This window comes from Erigeron canadensis, chromosome 1 (genome assembly GCF_010389155.1).
Source record: "Erigeron canadensis isolate Cc75 chromosome 1, C_canadensis_v1, whole genome shotgun sequence".
Lineage (NCBI taxonomy): Eukaryota > Viridiplantae > Streptophyta > Magnoliopsida > Asterales > Asteraceae > Erigeron > Erigeron canadensis.
In genome coordinates, this window is record NC_057761.1 from 9,800,501 (window position 1) to 9,816,733 (window position 16,233).

Genomic DNA, 16,233 nt, shown 5'->3' on the forward strand with positions numbered 1-16,233 from the left:
TGGGTACTGAAAGTGAATGGTTTAAGAGATGTACTTATGAATGAGGCTCACAATACGAAGTATTCAATTCATCCGGGCGCGGATAAGATGTATCAAGACCTAAGAAGGGATTTTTGGTGTCCCGGAATGAAAGGAGATGTAGCTCGATATGTGAGCCGATGCATGACTTGTGCGATGGTCAAAGTTGAGTACCAAAAGCCATTTGGTCTTTTAAAGCAGCCAGAAATTCCCGAATGGAAGTGGGAGCAAATAGCAATGGACCTAGTGACGAAATTGCCTCGAACAAAGAAAGGTCATAATGCTATATGGGTGATTGTTGTTCGTCTTACGAAATCAGCCCATTTCATTCCCATCAAAGAAGATTGGAACACCGAGCGTCTAGCTCGCTTGTACGTTGAGAAGATTGTAACATTACATGGCGTGCCCTTGTCCATAATATCCGATCGGGATGGTAGATTTACCTCACGTTTTTGGGGTCATGTGCAAGAGGCAATGGGCACAACATTAGCATTAAGCATGGCTTACCACCCTCAAACGGATGGACAAAGTGAGCGAACGATACAAACGTTGGAGGATATGTTAAGAGCTTGTGCATTAGAATTTAGTGGAAGTTGGGATGAACACTTGCCATATGCTGAATTTACTTACAATAATAGCTATTACTCTAGCATACAATGTGCACCATTTGAAGCTTTATATGGACGCAAGTGTAGATCACCCATGTGTTGGATAGAGGCGGGTGAAAGAAGTCTAGCCACCGTTGATTTTGTCCAAGAAACAACGGACAAGGCAACTATCATTAAAGAAAAGCTTAAAGCCGCCAGAGATCGGCAAAAGAGTTATGCGGATCAAAGAAGGAAGCCCCTAGAATTTGAAGTTGGCGACAAAGTGCTCTTAAAAGTGTCGCCATGGAAAGGAACCGTGAGGTTCGGTAAAAGGGGAAAGTTGAGCCCTCGGTACATTGGGCCATTTGAGATTATGGCTAGAATAGGCCCCGTAGCCTATAAGTTGAAGTTACCCCAAGAATTGGGAGATGTTCATGACACTTTCCATGTGTCAAATTTGAAGAAATGCGTGGCGGATGATTCGAAAGTAGTTCCACTCGAGGAACTACGAGTGGAAGATAAGCTCCAATTTCGTGAGGAGCCAATAGAAGTTCTTGACCGCGATGAGAAACGCCTTAAGAGAAGCAAGATCCCTATCGTTAAAGTTAGATGGGATACGAAACGCGGACCCGAATTTACATGGGAACGTGAGGACTTCATACGTGAGAAATATCCGCACTTACTCCCCAAGCAAATTTAAATTCCGGGACGGAATTCTTTTATGGGGGTAAGGATGTAACAACCCTACTTTTCAAATATTATATATACGTGCTAGTTAGGTTGTCTATGTTCCCGCAAGCCATAGTATACTTGAAGCTAGTAGATAATGCCTCTAAACTTGTAATCTAAAGCTATTATTAGTGTTAAGTTCAATTTAACAAAATTCCATCAAACAAAAATTTTAATTAATATTTAATTAAAATAGAAATAATAATATAAGTCTCACAAGTTGAGATAACAATTAAAAATCCTTATAAATGTCCAACAATTTGTACCATCAACCCAACTAAATAATATTTGGTCATAAAAATGTCATGAACAACTTAAAAATATTTATAACTCATAAAGCATATAAAAGTGTTTAAAAATCTATAAGTGTATATATATGCTTTAAAATAAATACAAGAATGCAACTAATAAGCCATGTAACAAATTTAAAACACAAAAATGTATACATACATACACATATACACGACACACACATAGACATATGCTAGAACAAAACATGCATTTATATTACAACTAAACTTACATTACACTTATAAAACAAACATATGTATATATACAACTTATATACTTATACTCCTACACTCTTACACTACATTAAACAAAAAAAAATATAGAAAACCCCTCCAAATACCCCACTATGGCCGGCCCCCTTCCCCCCCCCCCCCCCCCCCTTCACACTTCACTTTTGAATTTTATTCCTTCCAAAATCTCTCTTGAAACTCACACAAAACACACTCGTCACTTCTTCTCACACACTAGTCATTATACTCTCTCAAAAAGGCTCTTTCTCCCTCCTTTCTTCTTGTTATTTTCGGCAGCCTCTAGGAGCAAGAAAACACCAACAAATCAATATAAACACTTGTTAATAATAAGGGTTTAAGTTAGATTGTTAAAGGGTTATATTAAGCTACATATTAAGGGTTGTTTCAAGGTTAGAACAAGGGTTTTTGGAGCAAGAAAGGCCACGAAAAATCTGCCCTCTTTTGTATCTTCAAAAAGTGTTCTTCAAGGGTATATCACTTCATCTCTTTATTAAATTAAATATTGTTCTTGTTCATATTCAAATGTTTTATTAAAAGTTCATGTTTTCTTTTAAAAACACACTTGATGAGGGTAAGTTGATAGGATCTTTCATGCCATGCTCATGCATGTTGAATCCATGAAGAAAGATCCAAGGATTCAACTAGTTTAAAGACCCAAAAGTGTAGATATATATGATATAGCTTTTGAAATGATTTTCTTGTGAAATATGGTCATATTTATGTGTATATATTGAAGTTATTTTCTGGAAAATTTCATAAAAATATGTGCTTGATGTTGTATTGTTAGATCCATAGAAGTTTGTATCAAAAAGTATGATTATATGATGATAGTATGTAAAGAGACTTTTGCATGGAAAAATGGATGAGTTTTTATATAATTTTTATATGTATTTTTCTGGACTTTTTCATAAAGTAATATTTTTATGATGTTAAATAAAAGTATGGTCAAGATTTATTGTTAGAATAGTGAGATCTTTACATGCATGCTAGATTTAAGAAGGTTAGATTGTTATTTGGATTATGAGATGGTTAGAGACTTGTATTAACTGGAAAATATGCTAATCTTAGTAAATATAATCTGGAAAAATTTATAAAAATATCAAGTATACAAGTTTGAATCAAAACAAGGCAAAATATGCTTGAAATCGCAAACCGAAAACATGCAAAAATGCATTTTGAGCACACACATGCACCATAATCTTTTGAGCATGAAATTATGATGAACCTCCTGGAAATATTTCATATCAAATGTATAAAATGCAAGTCACTTGATGTATGGCAAAAATTAGCTCAAAAATCACCTTTTCGGGTCAATAAATCACTAACCGAAAGCACAAAATTACACATATCACACCACCACCACTATTTTGGTAAACGATTTTTAATTATAAAGTCCTCAATTTAAGCAAGACACAAGAGAGGTTGAATTGATATGAATTTTCATTGATATGAGTTGCCAAAAAGGTCTGGAATTTTCGGACTAAAGCTCTTGTGGTGATTTGTAAGAATTTTTATGATTTAATGAATTAAAATGATAATTAAAAGATATATAAATTAATTAATAAATTATATAAATCATGAATCTGATCAAAACTACTTAACCAATGATAAAAGTGACCAAAACCTATTGGGGAAAAATAATTACAAGCAAGGGAACAAGAACTATACAATTTAAAAGTAAATTATTAAGTAAAAGTCACTAATTAATCATTATTATTAAATAAATAGAAATAATGCATGAATAAATATAAAAATCATAATATTACAAATAAAAAGGCTTAGAAATCAGTAAATAATCCATCTAAAATTATCTATGAAGTTTAGAGATAATTTAAGGACTTAAAAATAATTATAAGTAATCATTTAATTAATAAATCAATAAAATAAATAAATAATTAATTAAATAATATTAAATTAAATAAATAATTACAAATCAGTAAAATATATCAACATTAATATTATAAGAACACAAGTGTCAAATATGATTATTAAACAAAGTATGCAATGGAAAATATATATAAAAGAAAGTTAAACTACCGAAATTCCAATAACCAAACAAAATCGTATAAATGGCCTTCACTACCAAATGTCTTCAAACCAAATGAGGTGAAAAACATAATGTACTTGATTACCATAATTAAGAAACAACCAAAGATGGACAAGTCTACTAGCATACATCTCATGATCTAGTTTACTAGTCATGCAACACACACTTACGTTGTGTATATTTTAAATACCATGGTTTAGGCTTGCTCGATGGACGACACCACTAGACGTACTTCACGCATCTAATTAGCCCCTTTTCATACTCCAATCAAGTGAGTCATAGCCCCCTTTCAAACTACTTTATGTGATTAACTATCGGGGTGAAAAGCATGATATATAACTGAAATTGCTTTTATATACATATATATATATAATGATTTTTGATAATATGATTATGAAATGAAATTGTTTCGTATGTTCAATGTGATAAATGTTTTATGATGAGCTTGAGTTCTGTCAACCCGTTTTCTTTCGGTACACTACTATTTACTCCGAAAGTGGAGGCCTATAGTTAGAGAGTTGCGCAACTAGGTTTCGTCCACCCACCTATAAGTGTAACGGTGGAAGGTTGGTTGCCTTCGTGACAACCTTCACTTCCAGTCCGACCATAGTGGTGCTCTAGCTACCTTAAATTTGAATGGTTGTTTCCATGGCACGACCCTATTATTAATACGGCACTTGATTGACAGCTTGTGCTATGAAATAAGTTATATATATATTGTTGGACTTGATAAAATGGTAGTAGTAGTGGCTCAAGCATTTACTTATCAAAGTTTACTTGAATTATGCCCATGTGGCTAAATGATATTGATATTATTATGTTGGTTGTTATAAGTTGAACATACGCTTTAGAGATGATTATTTGAAAGTTTACTAGGAAGTTTTATGTCTCATTATCTCTATTTATATTGGAATATAAATTGGATGTTAGTTAAAAAACCTATGAACTCACTCAACTCTCGTAGTTGACACTTTTTCTTCATGCTTTTCAGGTTTAGAGTATTAGGTACGTAGCTTGGACCGCCACTTGGATTTGTGTTGCTTGTTATTCGGTGGACTTGTAATGCGGACAGTTTGTTTTTCATTATGGATTATGGTTATGTAATGGATTCTAAAACGTCATCTTGAACTTATTGTCTTTTGATTTCAAATGATATTTGAAACTTAATGTTGATGTTTTATCTTTAAATCTTTTGTACCATGTCGTTCTGTGAAACTTCGTGTTTCCGCTTTAGTCGGGGTGTTACAGACATGCCCCACTCCCTGCCCCGAACAGGTTCGGTTATCGGGTATTGTCGCCGGGTATCGGGTTTCCCGTCAGGTCGGGTTTGTTTTGCCATCTCTAATAATGGTTGACATCATACAAAATAGATGATTGAAATTTGTTTCTTGATTTTCACAAAAATATTACTCCCCCCCTCACATTAGACATGTCTAATTTTGAATTTTCGAAGTCCTTATTTACAAACTTTGACCATATATATAATTTTTTATGTTATATAAAACTTGATGAAAATTTATATCATTGAAAACACTTCAAAAACAAAATCAATTCATATAAGTTTCATCAAATATTATCTAACACAAACAAAAGTATTTATGGTCAAAGTTCGAAAAATTGGACTTTGAAATTCAAAACATAACACTTAACGGAGGAAACCGTTTTTTAATGAATATTTCACTATACCCCAAAAATGTTAATTTATACAACAAAACCATGGAGCAAACGTAAATGAGCGAGTAAACTTTAATTAACATAAATAACAAATAATATTGTAATGTTAAAAAAACAAATATTGTAAAACAAGCTGAATTGTGCATTATGCATAAACAATATATATTAAGACTAGTATTTAATTAGGTACCACAAATGACATGATTATTATTTTCTTATGATTCGACAAGGCTATCCTTTATGCTTTATTTGACGGAATAACTGATATCAATATCAAAAGATTAACTATTCAAAGAATAAAATAGCACTCAACTAAATACTTCTAATATGTACAACTTCACTCGTACACGTACCCATCTGTACTCGTTCATGGAATCACTCAATCTCAGGAATCCCAATGAGTCAGGAGATCACTAAATTGTTCGTAACAAAAGTAATGGTTGTGAACTTGTGATCAATGGTCAAGTTGAGGTTTCTAATCTTTATTTTGATGATTAATGTTTTCAAGTCCATCTTTGCTATTTCTACTTGCATGGTATATATAATTTTAATTTTGTTATCTCTAATTTCAAAAAGAAGAGTTGTAGATTTGTGGGGACTTCTTTGAACTCGAATATCTTTTGACCCCAAACGTTGTTCACTCTTCCAAGAATAGCTTTGGACTCGCTTGGATGGGACTTGAAACCTAGATCGACTTTCTCATTCTCAAGTCATCTAGTGGTCTCATGTGCTTTGAGTGTTCTTCGATTGCCCAATTACTAGATTTTAGTCCACAGTTAAATACCCAAGAACCCCTTAGAGTCCCGTAGAGGAATTTTTCTTTTCAAGCTAGCGATCCTGTAACGTTGTCTGGCGGTGAGACCCCAAAAACCTTGGTTGGTTGAATATGTTTTTGCAGGGATTTGAACCTGAATGGTGTTCCCACCAAGTCGCTTTTTAGGGGGGCAGATGGCCACTGGGCTATAACCCAGATGGTTGGTTTTAGTCCACATGTATACAAGTACGTCAAAATAATTAACCAGAAATATTCTCTGAATGGATTATCTATAATGATACTAGATTAATTTCTTATGTAATAGGCGAAAAAACATATTAAGTTTTCATAATAACATAATTACTAATTAAAGATTAAGCATGTTTAAGTATGATGAGATTATTATTCAAAGAAATACTTTGTACCAAATATGGTTTGTAAAGTATGTATGTTATATTTTTGTATATTAATGGTTTAAACTCTAAAATTAATAATAAATAATATTTGTTAAATAATGACAATATTATTATTTGGAAATGTTGTTATTGGATATGATTTGTGAGATTTGTTTGTTATATATTTGTATAATAATGATGAAAAATTAAATATAATTAAAACATGTTTATTTAATATAATAATAAAATGATGAAAAATATACGATCTCCTAATTTATATAAAATTATAAATCAAATTGTAAACTTTAATTTACAATATGTATCCATCTAATAAGATCCACATGACATTCAAAATAAAGTTTACATAAATTGAGTCATCATGCTATTACTTTTTAATTTTGGTAATATATATACATAAACTTTTACGAATTTTAATACAATTTATAGACTTATTTAAAATTTATAAAATAATTAATTACCTAAAATATAATTTAAAATTCCAGATATTATTTTAAAAATAATAAAAAATTAGATAATGTCCATGGAGGTCACCCAAATGTTTAACCATTTTCTTTTAGTTGCAACTATAAAAATATACTTATAGGTCATTCAAATATATCATATATTTTGTTTTGACTAATTTCAACTAAAAAGGTATTATTTAAACAACAAAAATATCATCGTGTTAAAAATCCATAATAACGTGAATTGGAACTAAGATGTGTAGTACCTATTATATCCAAAATAAGAAGAAAATGTTTGTCATCACAGTATTTTAAGATTGACATGTGTGTTATGCACTTGAACAAAATTTTGAGTATAACAGTACTATTACAATTTGACAAAAATTTTTGATATAATTTAAATCAAAATTAGTAAAGTGAAACGAAACATAAATTTTGACGCCCTATAAGTTTTTTTTAATAAGTCAATGACCCCTCAAAAAAAAAGATTTGATAAATAAGTGGCTTATATATGCATTATCCCATAAAAAAAATAAAAGAACCCCACATAAGAAAATACATGAAACAAATTAATATATTTGATAGATGTGCTATATATTGATGTTTAACCTTATTTATAAAATAACCTTTTCTTTATATAATTGTGTTTTTTTCATTTTTTTTTTTACTTTTATTTGGGTAGCCATGATAACTTAGTAGTTTTTTTTAATAAAAACAATAGAAATCTAACACTTATTTTGAGATACATAAATTAATGTATACTTTTTAATCTGATGTATTAATAATGCTTAATAATAAAATTTAACTTTGCTCATATGATTTATAAAGTTAATGGGTATATTACTTTATTTTGTTTGAAAATGTTTATTTTTCAATCATGTAGTTATATATTATAAAATTGAGTTAACATACTCTTATTTTTTAAGTCTCATGATATATATAGATTAACTTTGTTAGTTAGGTCATTGACCTTGAAAAGACCCACCTACGTTTAATCCACTTTTCAAATTTATAAGGTGGATTGATTGGGAGTTTTTTGGAATTTATGTGTTCCATCTCAGGTTTTCGTATAAATTAAACATAGTGATAGAATAGTATGTCGTTTAATTTATTTATTTTTACTATTTCAAAAGTCATAAAAATTAGATTCACCTCACGTAAATTAGGTATATCAAACAAATGAATATTTTTGAAATGTATGTCTCTTTTGAAAGTCATGATAATCTAATAGTTATATAAAAATAACTTAGAAAAAAAAACATAACAAAAAAAAGTAATAAATGATTGGAAGTTGGAGAATTTTGCGTAACTTAGTTTTTCAATACGTGGATTTACATACAAATTTGGTTTATTAGTCTTTCATAATTAAACAAAATGCAAAGGATAGCCCGGGCATTATTTTTGTCATTGAGATTTGAAGGATTTACATATAATTATTTATTTATGCTATATTATAATATAATTAAGAAAGGTATATTTGAAAATAATAATTTATACTTTTTTATTTTCACCACTAATTCACACTTTTCATCATTGATATTTATTTAAAAGGAATATATTATTTATTTATTACCATATTACAATAATTAAGAAGGGTATATTTGAAAATTATAATTTACACTTTTTTGTTTTTCTATAACTAATTTACATGTTTCATTATTAATATTTATTAAAAAGGATATATTTTGTCTAATCATACAACGTATAAGTATTAATATTATTTTTGATCTATACGCTCATCAACGATAAAGGTTTGTATATGATCTAATTTAATTTTGTATGTCTAGTGTAAATTTAAGATTGTAAAATTTGAAAATTTTGGCGTGAATTGATACTTTCGATATATATATATATATATATATAATATAAAAGGGAAGTGAAGGTGGTGCTATTATGCACTCAAGTTTGGTGAAATCCCTCTCACATATTGATTTTTTTAATCCATAAAAAACATGGGGAGGGGGGGGGGGGGGGTTGAATAGATTATACGAATTTTTAACTTCTTTTTGAAAGATTATTTGTGAAACAACAATTTAATCCTTAGTTTGTGCAAAGATATAAGGGATTAATCACGGAAAGACCAACGTACTTTTCCATTTGTACACGGTTGCCCATTATACTTTTTTATTGATGAGGTTTACCCACATACTTTGTTTTTTTTTACACGGTTGACCAATATTACCGACTATCACAGGTAATCCGGTCAACTTTGGGTCAACCGTGTACAAAAAAAAAAGTATGTGGGTAAATCTTATCAATAAAAAAAGTATAATGGGAAACCGTGTACAAATGGGAAAATATGTTGGTCTTCTCGTGATTAATCCAATTTTAATCAACGTTCGTAAACATGTAATTTTTAATCAACACAACTATATATTATTTTGTCAGTTGTTTCATTACATTCTATCTTTATAATTATGTCCATATTATAACTATACTCTTACACACAACTCAACATCGTTCTAAAATAGATCATTTTTAAACCACACGTTAAAAATGAAATTAATATAATCCATCCCGGACGTACAACGCACGGGTCTTAAGACCTCGTTACAAAGAAAAAACAAGTTTTGAGGTCGGACACCAACATTCATTATTATTGGGTTGCAATGATATGCAACATCCACAACGTCAAAATGTTCAAAATTTTTGTATTTTGGGTTTCCTATGAAATATTTGGTTGTCAGTCTTTTTTTAGTAAGAAAGATTCACATGTATTAAGTATGCGGGATCATCCATAAGATATTTTTTTTAGTCATATATCACTACTTTTTTTTTGATTAATCACAAAAAGACCAACGTACTTTTCCATTTGTACACGGTTGCCCATCATACTTTTTATTGATGAGGTTTACCCACATACTTTTTTTTCGTACACGGTTGACCCAAAGTTGACCGGTTTACCTGTGATAGTCGGTAATATTGGTCAACCGTGTACAAGAAAAAAAATATGTGGGTAAACCTCATCAATAAAAAAGTATAATGGGCAACCGTGTACAAATGAGAAAGTATGTTGGTCTTCCCGTGATTAATCCCAAGATATAATCACTACAATAATTATATAATAAATATGATCAAATTGAAAAGCTAGAGTAAGAAAGATATCACCAAATTAAGAGACGCCACGATATATAGTGGTTTGAGCGAATGTTAACGAATTCTCCGCAATCCACTCCTCCATTCACGAATCGAGAGTTTGTAGCACTAGTCTTTTCAAACCCGGTGGAGAATCTGGAATTACACCAAGTACTTTAACCACTAGAATACAACTCTTGACATTTCAAGAGGTGAACACACAATCTCTAACCACTACAGATATCAATGAAATTAAAATCCTAACCACTAGAACTCCAACTCACTATCACACTCACTAGTATGATAGATTACACAATTGTGGGCTAATCAATATTACACAAATATTTTCTCACTACAATTATATCACTCTTGCTAAATTGATCAATGATATGAGATTAGAAAGATGAGTATATGATTTTCTAGGAGATGTAAATGCAAAAGGTGAGTTGCCAAAGTCACCAAGTCTTCAATTTATAACTAAAAAATGTTTGTGACCGTTTGACTCGGACGGCTCTTAACTGAGGCCGTCCTACTGGGCACAAGAGTCGTGCATCAAACAAGAGCCGTGCCACACCTGGAACATCACAAAAAGCCATATTTTCCTCCCAAGTTGTCTCCACTACAACAATAACTTTCCTAGACAAAGTTTAACTTAAAAAGATAGATGGAGAAAGAGAGATAGATGCTTACCAAGGAAGGATGTTTAGGGAATGGTTGAGTCACAAGAAGTATTATGGAAATGAGAAAGGAACCCACTATCATTTCAAATAAAATCTGATTTATATAAGATCTTGACTAATTTTGACCATTTCAACCAATTTTGACTTTTGTTAACCTTCAACACTTAGAAAAAATTTGGCCTCCAATTTTGGTAAAAAATCAAAGTGTTTAGATTTGTAACTTGACACTTGCAAACACCTTAGAATGATAAGATAAGACTTGGGAACAAGTATCGGGTCATGAACTTATGTAACGAATGCTCGATAAGTATCATCGATATGGACAGAGGGAGCATGAGCTTTGTTTCAGAAAGAGCCGTGCTGCAAGATACTTAGAAAAATTTTTGACCTCAAATTTGACGGAAAAACGAAAGTTGTTATTTTTGAAATTTGTCAAATCCAAACATCTTAGAACATCAATATAAGGTTGTGGAACAAGTTTGGAGTCGCGGAAGTGTGTAACGAGAGCCCGGTGAAAAACGAGTGAATTTGACAGAAGAGCACGACCTTTACAGGACATGAGGCCGTCCTTTGGAGCCGTGCTCAGAACTGAGACCGTGCCTGGGTTTTCCGACGAAATGCTACTCAAAACTCAAACTTGACGTTTTCGTCATTTTAGGTTCGGAAATAGCGTATGTATGCCTAAATTAGCTTTTATATCATTTTACAAACATTATATGTATTGTTACTCATTATCAAAACAACGGAGACGTTTATATTAACCGTAATGCCTAAAATGCACCAACAGGGGGCAATTATTAATTCATTATATATTAAATATTAAAAAATTAGTTTGTGAGAGGGATTTCACCCAACTTGGGTGCATAACAGCACCACCTTCACTTTTCCCATATATAAATTTCCCGAGTTGCGTGTGTTAGTGTGTGTGTGTATATATATATATATTTATATATAGAGTGTTGGGGTATGTGGCTTTCATACATCTAGTTTGGATATAAAATTCTCACATGTTAATATTTTAATCTATAAAAAACATAAGAGTCAATCATTTAATTAATATTAAAATAATAGCATGCGAGAAGTTTTTATATCTAAGTTAGGTACATGACAATCATTTAATTAATATTAGATGAATGCTTGCACAATATGATTGTGAATAATAATAATAATAGATGATAATGATAATAATTATAATTATGATATATTGTAAAGCTAGAAAGTTATATCAATAAATAAATAAAGAACTTTTTCTCTGATTGAATAATTGAAAAATCTTCGATAAAAAAGCATATATAATATTTTTTGATTTTATTATTATACTAATATTGTGAAAGATATTGATGACGCATTCACCCAGCTGTCAATACGTAGCCTATGCGCAGGATATTATGAGGTTCGATTAGGAAAGGATACGTGCATATCCCAAAAGATCGACATTTAATGAAAAGATAAAAGATGAACCAAGTTATTTTCGGATAATATAACTAACGCCCATAAACCCTACTTGGAGGGAAAGTCATGGGCTCCCTATAAGAGGGGATACGATCGAACGCAGAATGCATATACAAATCACATACACCTTTAGCGTACAAAAGACATTGTCTCACTGCAAGGGAATCATTATATTATCATGATATCATCACATTCAATCCTCATTCATATGTTTTAGAGCTTGGATTGGTGTACAAACATATATATATATAAACTATTTTTTTTAAATGATTGTATATATATTTGTTTTGAATTTTAAATATTATTCTTATAATTAACATGGATTGGAGTTGCAGAATAATTAGAGAACATTGAGATAACATGAATACTATATATTTTATCAAATAAAAAACTAGTTATAGTCGGGTTGACCAGTTAGAAATTAGAATATTGACTTTAAAATGGCTTCAGATCGATCAATGTCTGAGTGTAAACCCCGGCATGTAATCTTCTATTAATCATGCATTTCTGATTTGCTTAACTAAATACTAACAAAGTTGGTATTATATTCTTTTTCTAACGATGATAGAATTTAATAATTAAATCTAGCATAAGTGAATAATTTTGAAACTATTGCATCCACCTCATTTTTATTATTGGTACTCGGATAATACAACGGTGGTGACAGTAATGAGTAGTGGTTAGAAGATTTATGTTTTAAATAATTTCATATAAAATATTATTTATAAATGTTTTATATGAAAATATTTAAATTAATGAGTAGAAAAAATGAATAATTAAGATACATAGGGGTTATAAAATACTTTTGGGTAAATGTAGTGTTTGGTTAAGAAAGTGTTGAACATTGAAGATGTTTTCAGTTTTTTAAAAATAAAAATTAGATGAAAGGTAATTTGTTTTATAAGAGAGTAAAAAGAAATGAAAAATGTTTGATTTATAAAATAAAACAAAAAACAAAAGGCAACTAACAATGAATAACTTATTCATATTTAAAAGAGAATTTTTTTTTTTGTTCTTGACAGAATTTCAAGTTATTGTCCTTAAGTGAATTAATTACAGAAAAAACTCTGAAGTTGGTCAATTTTATCACTTTTCACTCCGTGCTAACAACCGTTTATTATATTCGTTAAATAAGGGGCAGATTCGTTATTTCACCATGATTTTTCCTTCTTCTTCCACACTCAAACACAAACCCAGATTTGTCGGTTTTTGCAGAAAACGAAATGTCAATTGAAATCACGGCGGCCGAAAATGTGAAAATCACGCCAGAAAAATTAAAATTTAGATTTATCTCTTGTTTCTTCGAATCAGAATATGAAACATGTTGCGATTGACTCAAAAATCAATCACGCACGAACCCTAGCCAAATAAATCCAATCTAGACTTCCCTAGAAAAACTTGTTTGAATAGAAAAGAAAGACAAAACAAAGCAATTGCACTTCGAATCCAACCAAATCTAGCCAAAACCGATCTCGATACAATCAATTCCGAATCCAAAAACTCTTGTTTCCGATATTAGATGTGTGTTTTTAGTGTGTGTTTGTGTGTGTTTTTGAGTGTGTGTATGTGTGTGTATATGCTTGGTGTGTGTGCGTGTATGCTCGATGTGTGTTTTTCAATTGACATTTCGTTTTTCGGGCACCATGATTTTCAAAATCTGGGTTTGTGTTTGAGTTTGGAAGTAGAAGGAGAAGGGATCATGGTAAAATGAAAAATTTGTCCTTCATTTAACGGATCTAATAGACGGCTGTTAGTCACAGAGTGAAAAATGAAAAAAATGACCAACTTCAGGGTTTTTTCTGTAATTTATTAATTTAAAGGCAATAACTGAAAATCCTTCCAATTTGAAGGACAAAAATATAATTTTCTCTATTTAAAACTTAAAATTTGTTAACACAGACAAAAATACTAATTTTGACACTAAAATTAAAAGGAAGAGAGTAGTTTTATCCAGCAAGATAATTAATACTTTGCTCGGCATATTTTACAACAAATAAATAATTTATGCCAAAAAGTTGCATCGTCTATTTTATTTTATTTTATTTCAGTGGACTATATATATGAAGAAAAAAGAAAAATTAGGCGCTGATTGAGGGACTTTTCATATCATGCCATAACTACGTACAAAACATACATCATCATGAATAATTATTGTTTAAAGGCTTAAAGTTTTCAATAACTTTTAATTTAAAAATAATAATAATATATATATAGACAATATAACAATACATATTCGTAATTACTTATAGCCTTATTGATGGAAATTAATCAGTTTGTGAGAAACATATATAGAAAAGGTAGTACAAAAAGATTATTTTTATGAAAAAAAAAGAAAGAAAAGAAAACAAATAACATATGGGAGCAAATCTTTAGAAGAGTGTAGATGGGGATATACTCTGTTCATGTCTCTTCATCGAGTGACATAAAATTTGATGGACAACATGTCACCGCTAATCATATGCTTAAATGTTATATGTATATATAAATAGAGTTAAATTAATACAATTGCATTATTCAACTCTATGGTTAGTTGGTTACATATACCAAACATCATTAAATGGATTAACATTCGGCATAATTTGAGATATTCAGATGTTGCATTCAACTTTTTGTATAAGCATAAAGTTAATACAATTGCATTATTCAAATCTATGGTTACATATATACCAAACATCAATAAATGAATTAACATTCGGTTAAATTTGAAACTTTCAGATGTTGCATTCAAATACAAAGCATGATACAACAAAAATGAAAATATGAGGGTTTTTTTTTTTTAATTTTAAAAAGTAAGCTTTTATTTAGAATTGGAATTGGGTATATAAATATGTCAGCGGAGCTTAATGATCGTTAAAAAACACAATTCTATGCTTACATATAACTAAAGCATTATTCGATTTGCTTCAGATCTAGCTCTAATTAAACATTACTGTAGTATCAATTTTGTTTTGTGTTACTACAAACAATATAAATATATTTTAACTGATTTGGAATCTTTAGAAAAAGATACACTCTTTTTAGAGTGATCGACATTAATCGTCCTTGTGGTTTGTCCAAACAGTCGGGTTTCGTCCTTTAACTTTCAAAACCTTAGAGACTATCCCTTATAGGCGGATAATGTTCATATTTGATCCTTTTCGAAAACGGACATCAAATGGATTCTGTTAAGTCCCTCACGTGCATTTCACGTGAGGGTACTTTTGTAATTTATTACCCTTTGACTTCAGTCTCGTCTTTCTTTTTTCTTCCTTTATTCTTTACACATATATATGCATATATCCTCTCTTTTTTTTTCATTTATTCACTACTGGAAAAGAATCATCTTCACCTAGATCTCAATCCACTGCCATTCACAACCACAACCATGTACCATCTCAATCTACATAACCAAATCTATAACTATATTTGTGCGTATATATGTATGTATATATAAACCCATTTTCAGATCTAAAACAGATAAGGAAAAGGAGGAAGGAACAGAGGGCGACGGTGGTTGTGGTTTATAGAAGCTTCGGTCGGTAGTGGTTGTCTGGTCACAGGCGGCGACGGTGCTCTCATCTATATATTCACTCGGTATATATACCCGTGTGTGTTATCGTCGGAAGTATGGTCCCCGACGGTAGTGTTGTTTACTCGTCGGCCATCATTTGCCGCACCACCATCATCGACCTTCCTAAATAGTGCTAGATTAGTTTTAGAAGTAAGCCACTTGAAGCAACTGGCTATTGACATGACTGATTCTCTCTCACTCGAATTCATGTGTAAGGCGCGTGTTTACTACATCCATGTCATTCTTTTTTAGTTGTACTTCAATCA